This window comes from Euprymna scolopes, chromosome 14 (assembly GCF_053919585.1).
Source record: "Euprymna scolopes isolate OS-2025 chromosome 14, ASM5391958v1, whole genome shotgun sequence".
Taxonomy (NCBI): Eukaryota; Metazoa; Mollusca; class Cephalopoda; order Sepiida; family Sepiolidae; genus Euprymna; species Euprymna scolopes.
The window spans coordinates 111,772,291-111,782,943 of record NC_136495.1 but is presented as its reverse complement, the minus strand read 5'-3'; the positions used below and the strand labels follow the sequence as shown (position 1 = coordinate 111,782,943).

General features: G+C 33.6%; 1 pseudogene; it reads left to right on the top strand.

Annotated features, from left to right (window-relative positions):
- Nucleotides 1-7,670: 7,670 nt before the first annotated feature.
- Nucleotides 7,671-7,892, top strand: LOC145293486 (U2 spliceosomal RNA; annotated as a pseudogene).
- Nucleotides 7,893-10,653: the final 2,761 nt, after the last annotated feature.

Here is a 10,653-nt window from a genome sequence, read left to right as displayed (position 1 = left end):
CCAAATAACAACCAGCATGCCTGAAGATGGTCGAAGGACAATCCAACCGAAACGTTACACAATTAACACTCAAGATGAAACCAAGTAATATAGACTTTTTTACTTATTTTGTTTAAATTAAATTCCATCGCTTACAATTACTCAGGTTGGTTTAATCATAGAATATGGACAAATGTTTTTTTTTTTTTTTTTTTTTACAAAGGAGTCACCACTTATCAAAGCCCGAAGGTCACTCAAGGATAAGGATTAATGAATATAAGGTAATAGTGTTGTAATTGTTAATGGTATAAGTTGAGTAGAATTTGATTATTTAAGGAGACGGCTCAACAAGAATTTGTTTGCATTAGACTTGAAGGCTACCATGCTGTAGTCGGTCATGAAGCAGGTCTATGGAAGAGTGTTCCACTGCGGGTTGTTCTAGGAAAGAAGCTGTCTCTATGGAATCTGTGTTTAGATTTAGGCACAGATAGAGTGTGGGGGGAAACTGTTGATGGTTATTGTAATCTAGAGGTCCAATTTTTACAAACTCTATGCTTCAAATTAGAATGTATTTTGACAATAATACATCGAATGTTGTCTTCTAAGTGGTCTATTGTGTCTAGTTTATCAGCATAGACATGGGACTTTCCATATCCCCAAAGACAATAATCTAATGGGATTAAATCGCACGAATGAGGTGGCCATTTGACAAGTTCACTTCATGAAATTATTCATTCATCAAACGTTTCTCTCAGTAAGTTGATCACATCATTCGCAATTTGAAAATGCTCAGATGTCAATCTCTCTATAATGAATTGCCAAACTAAGCTGAACTAAAAATAACCGATAGTTGACAAAACAAAAAAAAAACAGCCTATCCTTGCCTTGACAGAGTACAAAATAGACTTCGTGGCTTAGTGGGGGATGCCCTTTTCTCTACCCTGCAACCTCTCTCCCACAGAAGAGACGTTGCGAGCCTATTCTTGTTTTATCGTTATTTCCATGGCAGGTGCTCGTCTGAACTCCAATCTCTGGTCCCCCCCTCGCCAATCTTTCACGAAAAACACTCGTCTAGCTGAATCCACTGTGAAAAATTTCCCCCACTCTATATCTGTGCCTAAATCAAAACGCGGATTCCATGAACAAAGCTTCTTTCTTAGAACTGCACGCCTGTGGAACTCTGTTCCGTCTGCCTGCTTCCCACCGGACTACAACTTGGATGTCTTCAAGTCCAATGTTAACAAATTCCTAATGAACCGCCCCCTTAAGTAAACACTTCATCAAATCTCCACACTAACGTAATGTACTTGCAATAACCCTTATCCCTGAATGGCTTCCGGGCCTTGATAAGTGATGATCACTGTGTAAAAAAAAAAAAAAAAAAAAAAAACAACAATTAAAGAAAATAGAGTCGACAATTTAAAGTTTGCCACCTCAAAAAAAACAAAAAAAACACTATCTGCAGTAGTTCAACGTTGACTTGGCACTGGCTGGATATGTACTCCAACATGATAACCATTTTCTACGGAAGCAGGAATTTGCATAGACTTTCAACAAATGAGCATTTCTTAACCAAAAATGACTTTTATATTCATGCAAAAAATTTTGGTTATATCAATGTTTTGCTATTTAATTATGTTTTCCTTTGTTTTTTTTTTCATTTACAAAACCTTTTTAAGATGTTAAGTTAGCACTTGCTAACTGGTGACCCCTTTTATTCTCTTAATATTTAATTTACTTTCATTTATAATATGCATGCACAATGTTTTTTTTTTTCTTTCACTTTTTGTAACATTAACTAAACTTTTGAGTGTGTTTAAAACAGGTAAAAGTTAAATTAATGGTTGAATATGGTTAAATTTGTGTTCAGTTTTTTCATCAAATACTAAGGTAGTATAGTCGTTAAAATTTTTCTTTTATTTTTTACAAAGAAGTTACCACTTATCAAGGCCCGGAGACCACTCGAGGATAAGTGTTAATGAGTGTACAGTAGTCAATGAGACGAGACAATATCGTAGTAATCATTAGTAGTAGAAATTTAGTAAATTGGATTACTTAAGGGGAAAGCTTATCAAGAACTTGTTTACATTGAACTTGAAGACGACTATATTGTAGTCAGCTGGAAATCAGAGAAATGGAAGAGAGTTCCACAGGTGTGCAGTTCTAAGAAAGAAGCTTTGTTCATGGAACCTACATGTAGGTTTAGGCACAGATAAAGAGTGGGAGAAATTATTGATAGTGATTTCAGCTAAACTAGTGTTTCTTGTGAAAGTTTGGCGAGAGGGGACCATAGATTGAAGCTCAGACGACCACTTGCCATGAAAATAATGATAAAGCAGAAACAAGCTCGCAAAATCTCTTCTGTGGGAAAGAGGTTGCAGGGAAGAGAAAAGGGCATCCCTCACTAGGCTATAAAGTCTTGTTCTGAACTCTGTCAGGATGAGCTGCTTTTAGTAGATCCTGCACAGATGTGGCAACAGTACTCCATCCTTGGACTTACTTGACTCTTATACAGGTAGAGAATTGCATCAGCAGTGAGATATATACTGGAGCGGTAGAATGATCCCACCATTTTGCCAGTGACCTTGGCAATGGATTTGATGTAAGTGTTCCATTTCTGATCAGGAGTAAACACACGCTACGCTAACATTCAGGACGGACATGTTGTATGCAGACAGTCGCAAAAAAATAAAGACAGTGAAAGAATTCGACTCGCTTTTTTTAAGTGAAACAACAGACATTTATTTACAGGTACTTTCTAGAATAACGCATTGTCTCTTGTTCAAAAGTTTTCTCATACTCCAATATGTTTAACAAGACCATGCTGTGTCACACACATGGTATTCTGTCTTTGTCCAGCCATGTTTAGTACACATATTTCCCTGTCACTTGTGAGACACGTATGTAACACATCTATTTTCACTCTGTCGTGTCTCGGATATGTCTCAAACTCGAATCCTCTATGTCTCAATTACCTGCTTCTCTAAACATGTGTGATTTTTATCTCTGCTGTCACATCACGTAGTCGGTTTGGTCATTTGTATATCGCTGCTGTTGTTAGCTTTCAATGGCTTTGTCACACTAATCCCTAACTGCACATCAAATAGATACCATAATATGGTTCGCTGCACGATACAAAATTTTAACCTGATCGGCCCAGTAGTTTCCGAGGAAAAAGTGGAACTGACAGACAGACTAAGAGAAATATAATAAAGATAACCATTTTCATCTACATTCATATTAATGGTGTTATGTTGGTCACTACCAAGGCAACGCCAGGTGACTTAAGAAATTATTATTATTATTATTATTATTATTATTAATTGTTTGTCGAAGACTAGATGGTGAATGTAAAAAATACAATAAAAGAAAAATGTTGTGAACAGAAAAATGTTAATTGTGGAATTTTAACATAAATCAAGCAGATTAAGAATTTTAGTTGATAAATAATAACAAATGAATATGTAACAAAACATCAGGTGGTTTGATTCTTTAGGTTACGTGTATTAATGACGTAATTACAAAGGGAGATAATTTTTTTTTATAGACACAAAGTTTAGTCACTTGGTAGTTAGAGAGTTTGAGAGAGACAGTTGAACGAGGCCGGACAAGCTGGCGACCGGTTGTAATGGCTCCGAATCCTGAGGAAGCTGTTGGGGCAATGTCGATAGAATGTAGAACTTAGAACAAGCGTGCAACTTTCCAAGTGAGGAAACATTCTGGGAATAAAAGTTGTTGAAAACACACCAAGACTTCTGGTTGTTTCCTTGGGATGAGTTTTCATTTGCAGCTTTCAAGACAAGACCCAAAAATGGATAAGGTATGTTTCCCTATTGACCTGATGTAAGACTCCACAGAACTGTGTTCCGTCCCTTTGTATTGTCCGTATTTGCTACCTGTCCTGTTAAACACGTTATACACACATCAAGTAAACGATCACAAACACTAAAGATTCTCACATACATGAACACTTATATACACCTACAATGAACTGTAAATACATGCAATGAACGTTACTAGACGACCATAAAGATGATCACAGCGTTTAATATATTAAATAGACTCGTTCATATACATCGGTTATATATAGCTATAAAAACACGCACTATAGCTCTCTATAATACAAGATAATCATCAAGTAATTACTCATCAAAATGGTACTGATGAAAGGGAGATCACTCTTTATAAGTCTTGAAATGCATTTATCATTATCATCATATCGTGCGTATCCAAAGATTGTATTGTCATTGATTAATTACAAACGCATTGGCTCGAAGACCATTATGAAACTAGATGATCAAAAACGCTAAAGACTCTTGCATACATGGACACTTACATACACTTACATTGAACTGTAGATAAACACAAACGACATCGATAGATGTTACACTCGTTAAGACACACATAAATATATTCTCGCTATAACAATCCCACTATATAGTACAAGCAGTGCAGCCAGTGCACCCTGCACCCCTCAATTTTTTTTTATCTTAGAATGTTCCATGTTTTTTTTTGTTTGTTTTTTTTCTGGCAAGTTAAATGCGTTGACTTCGTTCTTCTTTTATTTCTTCTTATTCTTACTCTTATTATTATTATTTTTATTATTATTATTATTATTATTATTATTATTATTATTATTATTATTATTATTATCATCATCATCATCATCATCAGTCACTCTCTAGGAGTTTTCACTCGGGCTACCATTGTTACATTATGCTGTAGTTCTTTAGTTTTTAACTGTGTCGTCTATTTAATCTGTTAAATAGAGTTTCAAGTTCTTGACGAATGTATATAAGACAATTAGTTGTTTCACAAAAAAAAAAACACTTGACGTAAGTTTATAAAAAAAGGAATGACAATTTATTTTCTATTCAATTCTTTCTCAATGTGCTATGGAGAGAGAGAGAGAGAGTGAGAGAGAGAGATGGGGCGTGGTGGAGTGTTGTGGGCGACACAAAATGACAACTGGTCGTCTCGGTGCTCTTCTCTTTAACTGACTATTTCCTTGGTTGGCATTTGTTTTTATTTACAAAAACTTTAGATAGGGATTTTGTTTTTCCATACCGCATTCCACCGGCCCTTATTAAATTCGTCCAAGGCCAAATTTCAATATGACTGTTTCCAAAACTTATCAGTTGAAGAATGTTGATTTCAAAGCTTATGCATTCTTCTTTCAATTATTATGACTTTTGATGACATTTCTTGGTTTGAAGATTTCCACAATATTTGCATGTATGCATCGAACTCCATGTGCTTGCGTGCACAACCAGCAACAACTCCGGCGTTGACAACAACTTGTGGTGTTCCTTTGAATCTGAGTGACAAAAAGTCTCCCCAGATTTCCAGTACTCTCCACCTCTTTAGATACCATTTACAAATTAATTTGCATTATCGCAACAACCGTTAACCACTGATTTCTGGTTGGTAGCGGCCATTGGACTTCACTGGAATTTGAGTGGCAATAAGCCTCGCCAATAAGTAGACGATCACAAACACTAAAGGCTCTCGCATACATGAACACTTATATACACCCACAACGAACCGTGGATAAAGAAAACGAACATTACTAGATGAAAAATAGAGACGCTGTCATACATGTTACACACATTCAATAGACAAGAAAATACATGAACGTTAGACGACACAAGTAAACAGTTATATACACTTGTTATAAAAACGACTATATAGTAATAGTTCTTAGCACACACACACCCAAAGACACAGCTGTTGTCTAAATATAACTATTAATTTATAAAGGAGATTATTGATGACATTTAATGCATTTGAATATCATAGACTCTTTTATAATTAAAAAAATAAAATAAAATGTGACACTCAAGAACAATACCAACAAATAGCAATCAACTCAAACACAGCATTTATAGATATTAAAAAATAGTTCTATTTAATACAATAGTTTTTTTTTTTATATTAGTGGTGTAGAGTATGAACTCTCTTTTGCCTGCTAATCCATTATATGACACTGCTTAATGACTGAAATTCCAAAAACTATTATTATTATAGCGCAAATTTTCTATTGATTCTTATCTTGTATCTCATATAGTAGTTCCTCTGCCGCCTTGCAATGCTGGTTGTAAAATATGCTTAAATATGATATTTTAATTCATGCAGATTTTGTATTTATTATTAGAGAGCCATTCTTTTGATTATTATATTGTACCTAATATATAGTAGTAATTACAAAAGTTATATATATATATATATATATATATATATATATATATATATATATATATAAATATGATTTGGGTGCCATCAGCTAGAATCAAAGATAAAACATATAGGTCTTTGGCCTCATTCATTATTGTCTGACCTAAATCCATATGCGTACAAAAACTGAATAAAATGATGTTGTTAAATGAGTGATAAATTTATAAAGAGAATAGTATCGATGACATTTAAATACTCATTTAAATATCATAGACTCTTTTATAATTAAAAAATAAAATAAAACGCAACACTCAAGAGCAACACCAACAAATAGCAATCAACTCAAATACATAGATATTAAAAAATAGTTTGTTTTTTTATATTAGTGGTGTGGAGTATGAACTCTCTTTTGCCTGCTAATCCATTACAAAAGTAAAAAGGTTAATGTTCATCAATAAATTAGATCGAATTAGAAAGGTATTGTTCATCAATATAGAATTAAAATCCATTATATTTTATTATTAGAGCAGACTTAGAAATGTTTTGATATGGATAAAAAAGAAAAATTTAGAGAAAATCATTCATTGCTACTAGCGTAAATAGAAATCTCTTGGTAAGGTATTTATCCATTAACGTAAATCACCTCAGTATGCATATTTCCTGGTAAATAATTTTTACATCTTGCGATGGAGTTAGGAGGACAGATATTTCTCATTAAACTTCTAGTTATTCAACATCACTTTTCTTTTTGTATTCTGATATTTCACAAGTTTATTCTCCAAATTCCACTTTGTGCATTTTCTGTAACATTTATAGGTTTCATTAGATTAAAAGTTATTTTTTTATGGAAATCGTTCCAGACAAGGCATGAAACCACTTGAACTAAGGAGCTAAAAAAAAAATACTCACAGTTAAAAGCTATGGAGGGAGAAGTGTTAGATAAATATATTCCAACCCAGAAAACAGCAATTCTTCCCCCTTCGTCAGAAACTTCACCCATGGAATGCAAAGAATGAAAGACAAAATAAAGGAAACAAGAGTTATGCAAATATCAAAAGTAAACTCAAGTTTTACTTTCTATTCTCCTAAAATAATCTAAATATATTATTAAAATATCTAAGATAATTATCTTTGTAAAGTTTGTATTTTTCTCTAAATTTCTGCTTGATGGAATAGTTATAAGATTATATCTATAAATGTTGATTATTAAGGAAAGCGTATTAATTACATAATATTAAATAATTAGTGTATATTAATCAGTTCTATCCACTCAGTGACGGCTATGATTTATTATTATTATAGTTTTAATTTTTTACAATATTGTGTAATTCATGAAGAAAGAAAAAAAATTCAAAGTTTAAGGGAGATAATTTAGCTTTAAGTCAAATATGAATTATCCCCCTTTGCGCTTTCTTTTTTTTTTTTTTTTTAATTTTTTGTTATAGTTATTCTCAAATAACCTCAAAATCATAAGGAGAATAATTCATATTTTACTTCAAGGTAAATTATCTCTCTTAAACTTTTCTTGGCCTTTTGGTCAAGATCAAAGTGTAGTATCTGTTCTTCAGATGCTGCACTTCCATTTCTTGTTCTCTTTCAGTGGAGGAGAAATCCTTCACGACTGAGACAATTTTTATTTTTGTACCTTTTCTCCACGTTAAAAAAAGACCCTGGTGTTTAACTCTGTCCCGTGGGGAGGCATAGTAAATAGGTACACTGAATTTTTACTCGCATCAAAAAGGTCTTTGATATGGCGAGCTTACACATACTGGAATATATACTGCTGTTCAACGGATAAAGAATAGAAAAAAACTTCAAGACTGAATGAACTGGGTTCAAGAAACAACCAAAGATTTTGTCTCTGTACATTCGGCAACACACACAACAGAAACTGAGAAAAGTTACAGGGCCAGCAGCACTGAAGAAAGATTACGGACAATTACAGAGGCATCTTTTTAACTCATGTTGCTTCAAAGATATACTTTTTAATCGTGTACAAGTTATTACGCCCAAATCGAAACAGTTTCAAGAAAGTAAGATCTACAACCTCACATATACTGGCTCATCATATAGTTGATGGAATCAGCATTGTCATATCGTATGAATCCGAAGATTCTGTTGTTGACATTGGTTTCTCCGATATGTTTTTAGTCAGAATTCTTTCAAGAAAGACATCGGGTGAAATCATGACAAGGTTGCCAACATCCTAAGTGAAAATGATTTTTGTGGAACAAACTGGATTCGAACTTGGAACATCCAGATTATTAGTCCATGTCCTTAATCACTTGACCATCGTCACCTCCCAGTTGAGGAGATGCAAAACCATATGGAAGCAGTTTTTACCTTTGATTTGTGAAAGACGTTCCATTCAATTTATTGTGGTAGAATGATTCAGATGCTTGGGTTGTACAGAATCTCTCCAGACGGTGTTACAGCTACCCTTACTCTTAAAGGCGAGGCTGATCGTTTTGTCACTGACACAAGTACAGTGAGTCCTTTATTCCTACTAATTTGCTTTGACTAGATCAAACACACAGACACAGAACAAGCTGTGTGCAGTAGCACACACGTGCAAACATCACATAACTTTGATACGTATGCATTTCCTGTGACCTTTGACATAGCCTTCCGTTTCACTTCTCTTCTTCCTCTTTTTCGCTTGACACCAAGCAGTGCACACGTATAAACCCACTCGCTTCATAAGCATGCACTCGAAGAGCAGCAAACAGAAATGTGAAGTAGGCTTACATATTTTTTGTATAAACATTGTTACGTTTAAGATGCTTACAAGTAGAGCTAATACAGTATGAACAATCCAAGGCTGTTATAATTAAACTATATATCGTTCATGTAAAATATGAACTATAACAGTAATTGTCTGTAATTTTTGAGATGAGGTGTTTTCATTGATTGAGATTGTCAGACTGACTTCCTCATCTTGGTTGTTATCGTCACAACGTTTCGGCCGTTTTGCCCTCCAGCCCTCATCAGGTGTTTTGTATCGAACTGGGGAACCGTTTGTTAGGAGTCTCAAACCCAACCCTTTATTATTATTACGGGGCTACCGTGTTCGGACTCCAGCTAGGCTCTGGGACATAGTTGCTGATTCTCTGTTTTGAATGCTAAATCTCAATCAATGAACTATAACCTTTATTTGTGTACACTTCCACAGAGGTCAACACGTACAAGCCACAATCACACATGCCTACCAAATTATTGCACCGATGTATGAACTTTACTTAGTATTTTTTGTATAAACATTGTTACGTTTAAGATGCTTACAAGTAGAGCTAATACAGTATGAACAATCCAAGGCTGTTATAATTAAACTATATATCACTCATGTAAAATATGAACTATAACCTTTATTTGTGCACACTTCCACAGAGGTCAACACGTACAAGCCACTATAACACATCCTTACGTGCCTACAAAATTATTGCACCAATGTATGAATTTTACTTTGTTTTGTATTAAATAATTTAGTTTATATATATATATGAAATAAAATGGAGGTGGAAGGACCTGGATACTCAATGTTTCGCCCGATTTATGCGGGCTTCTTCAAGAGGGATGGTCATTGACGAGAGAGTCGGAGGATTGGGGCTATATATAATGATGGGGGAGAGCAACGTGTTTTCCTTATGCAAATTAGATGTCATATATACATATATATACATTTTATGAGAGAAAATAAATTAGAGTAAACTAGTGTGGTGGATTATGTCTAAAAGTTAAAATATCGTAGAGATTTAAAAAAAAAAAAAAAAAAATTGCGTTAGGAAATATAGCGGTGATAGATTAAGTAAATAAAAATGACACGAGATTACGAAAGAATTTTTTTTTTTTTTTAAATTAGAAATTATTGAATTTGGATAAAATAGCGTAGTAACTTAAAAGATGGTGTTTAAATATATATATATATATATATATATATATATATATATATACTGGTATAATGATTTTCCTTATTATTCAATTGCGAACATGCTTTATATAACCTCGCAACACAAGCGTTCTTTTTTGTTGTTGTTTGTTTTTTTCCACCTGTTTGGACTACGATCTCCTTTTTACCATCACTGTTGCAGATGGCCTCAACTTGAAACGTCACCCAGACTCAGTTCGAGCAGATCTCATCTTTGCTGCTGATATTTCTTTTAAAAACATTGAGTTTACATATGATCTTGTTTTAGAAAAGGCATGCTAGAATTTTGGATTGTTCCTGAATGTTTCACAAAATATATATATATATATATATATATATATATATATATATATATATATATTATTTCAATAAATATGAAAGAGTATAAGAAGGCTATAGCAATGCAGGGAACTGGCTGTTGTATTGGCGTGATTTATGAAGAAAAACGGACAAGCAAAAGATATTGTATGTTGTCTTTTTTATCCACATACAATTTTATAAGAGGATATAATATTTTATGTATCAAATTTCGGTATTTATTTTATCAGTGCTCAATACATGAGTAGAGCTTAGTA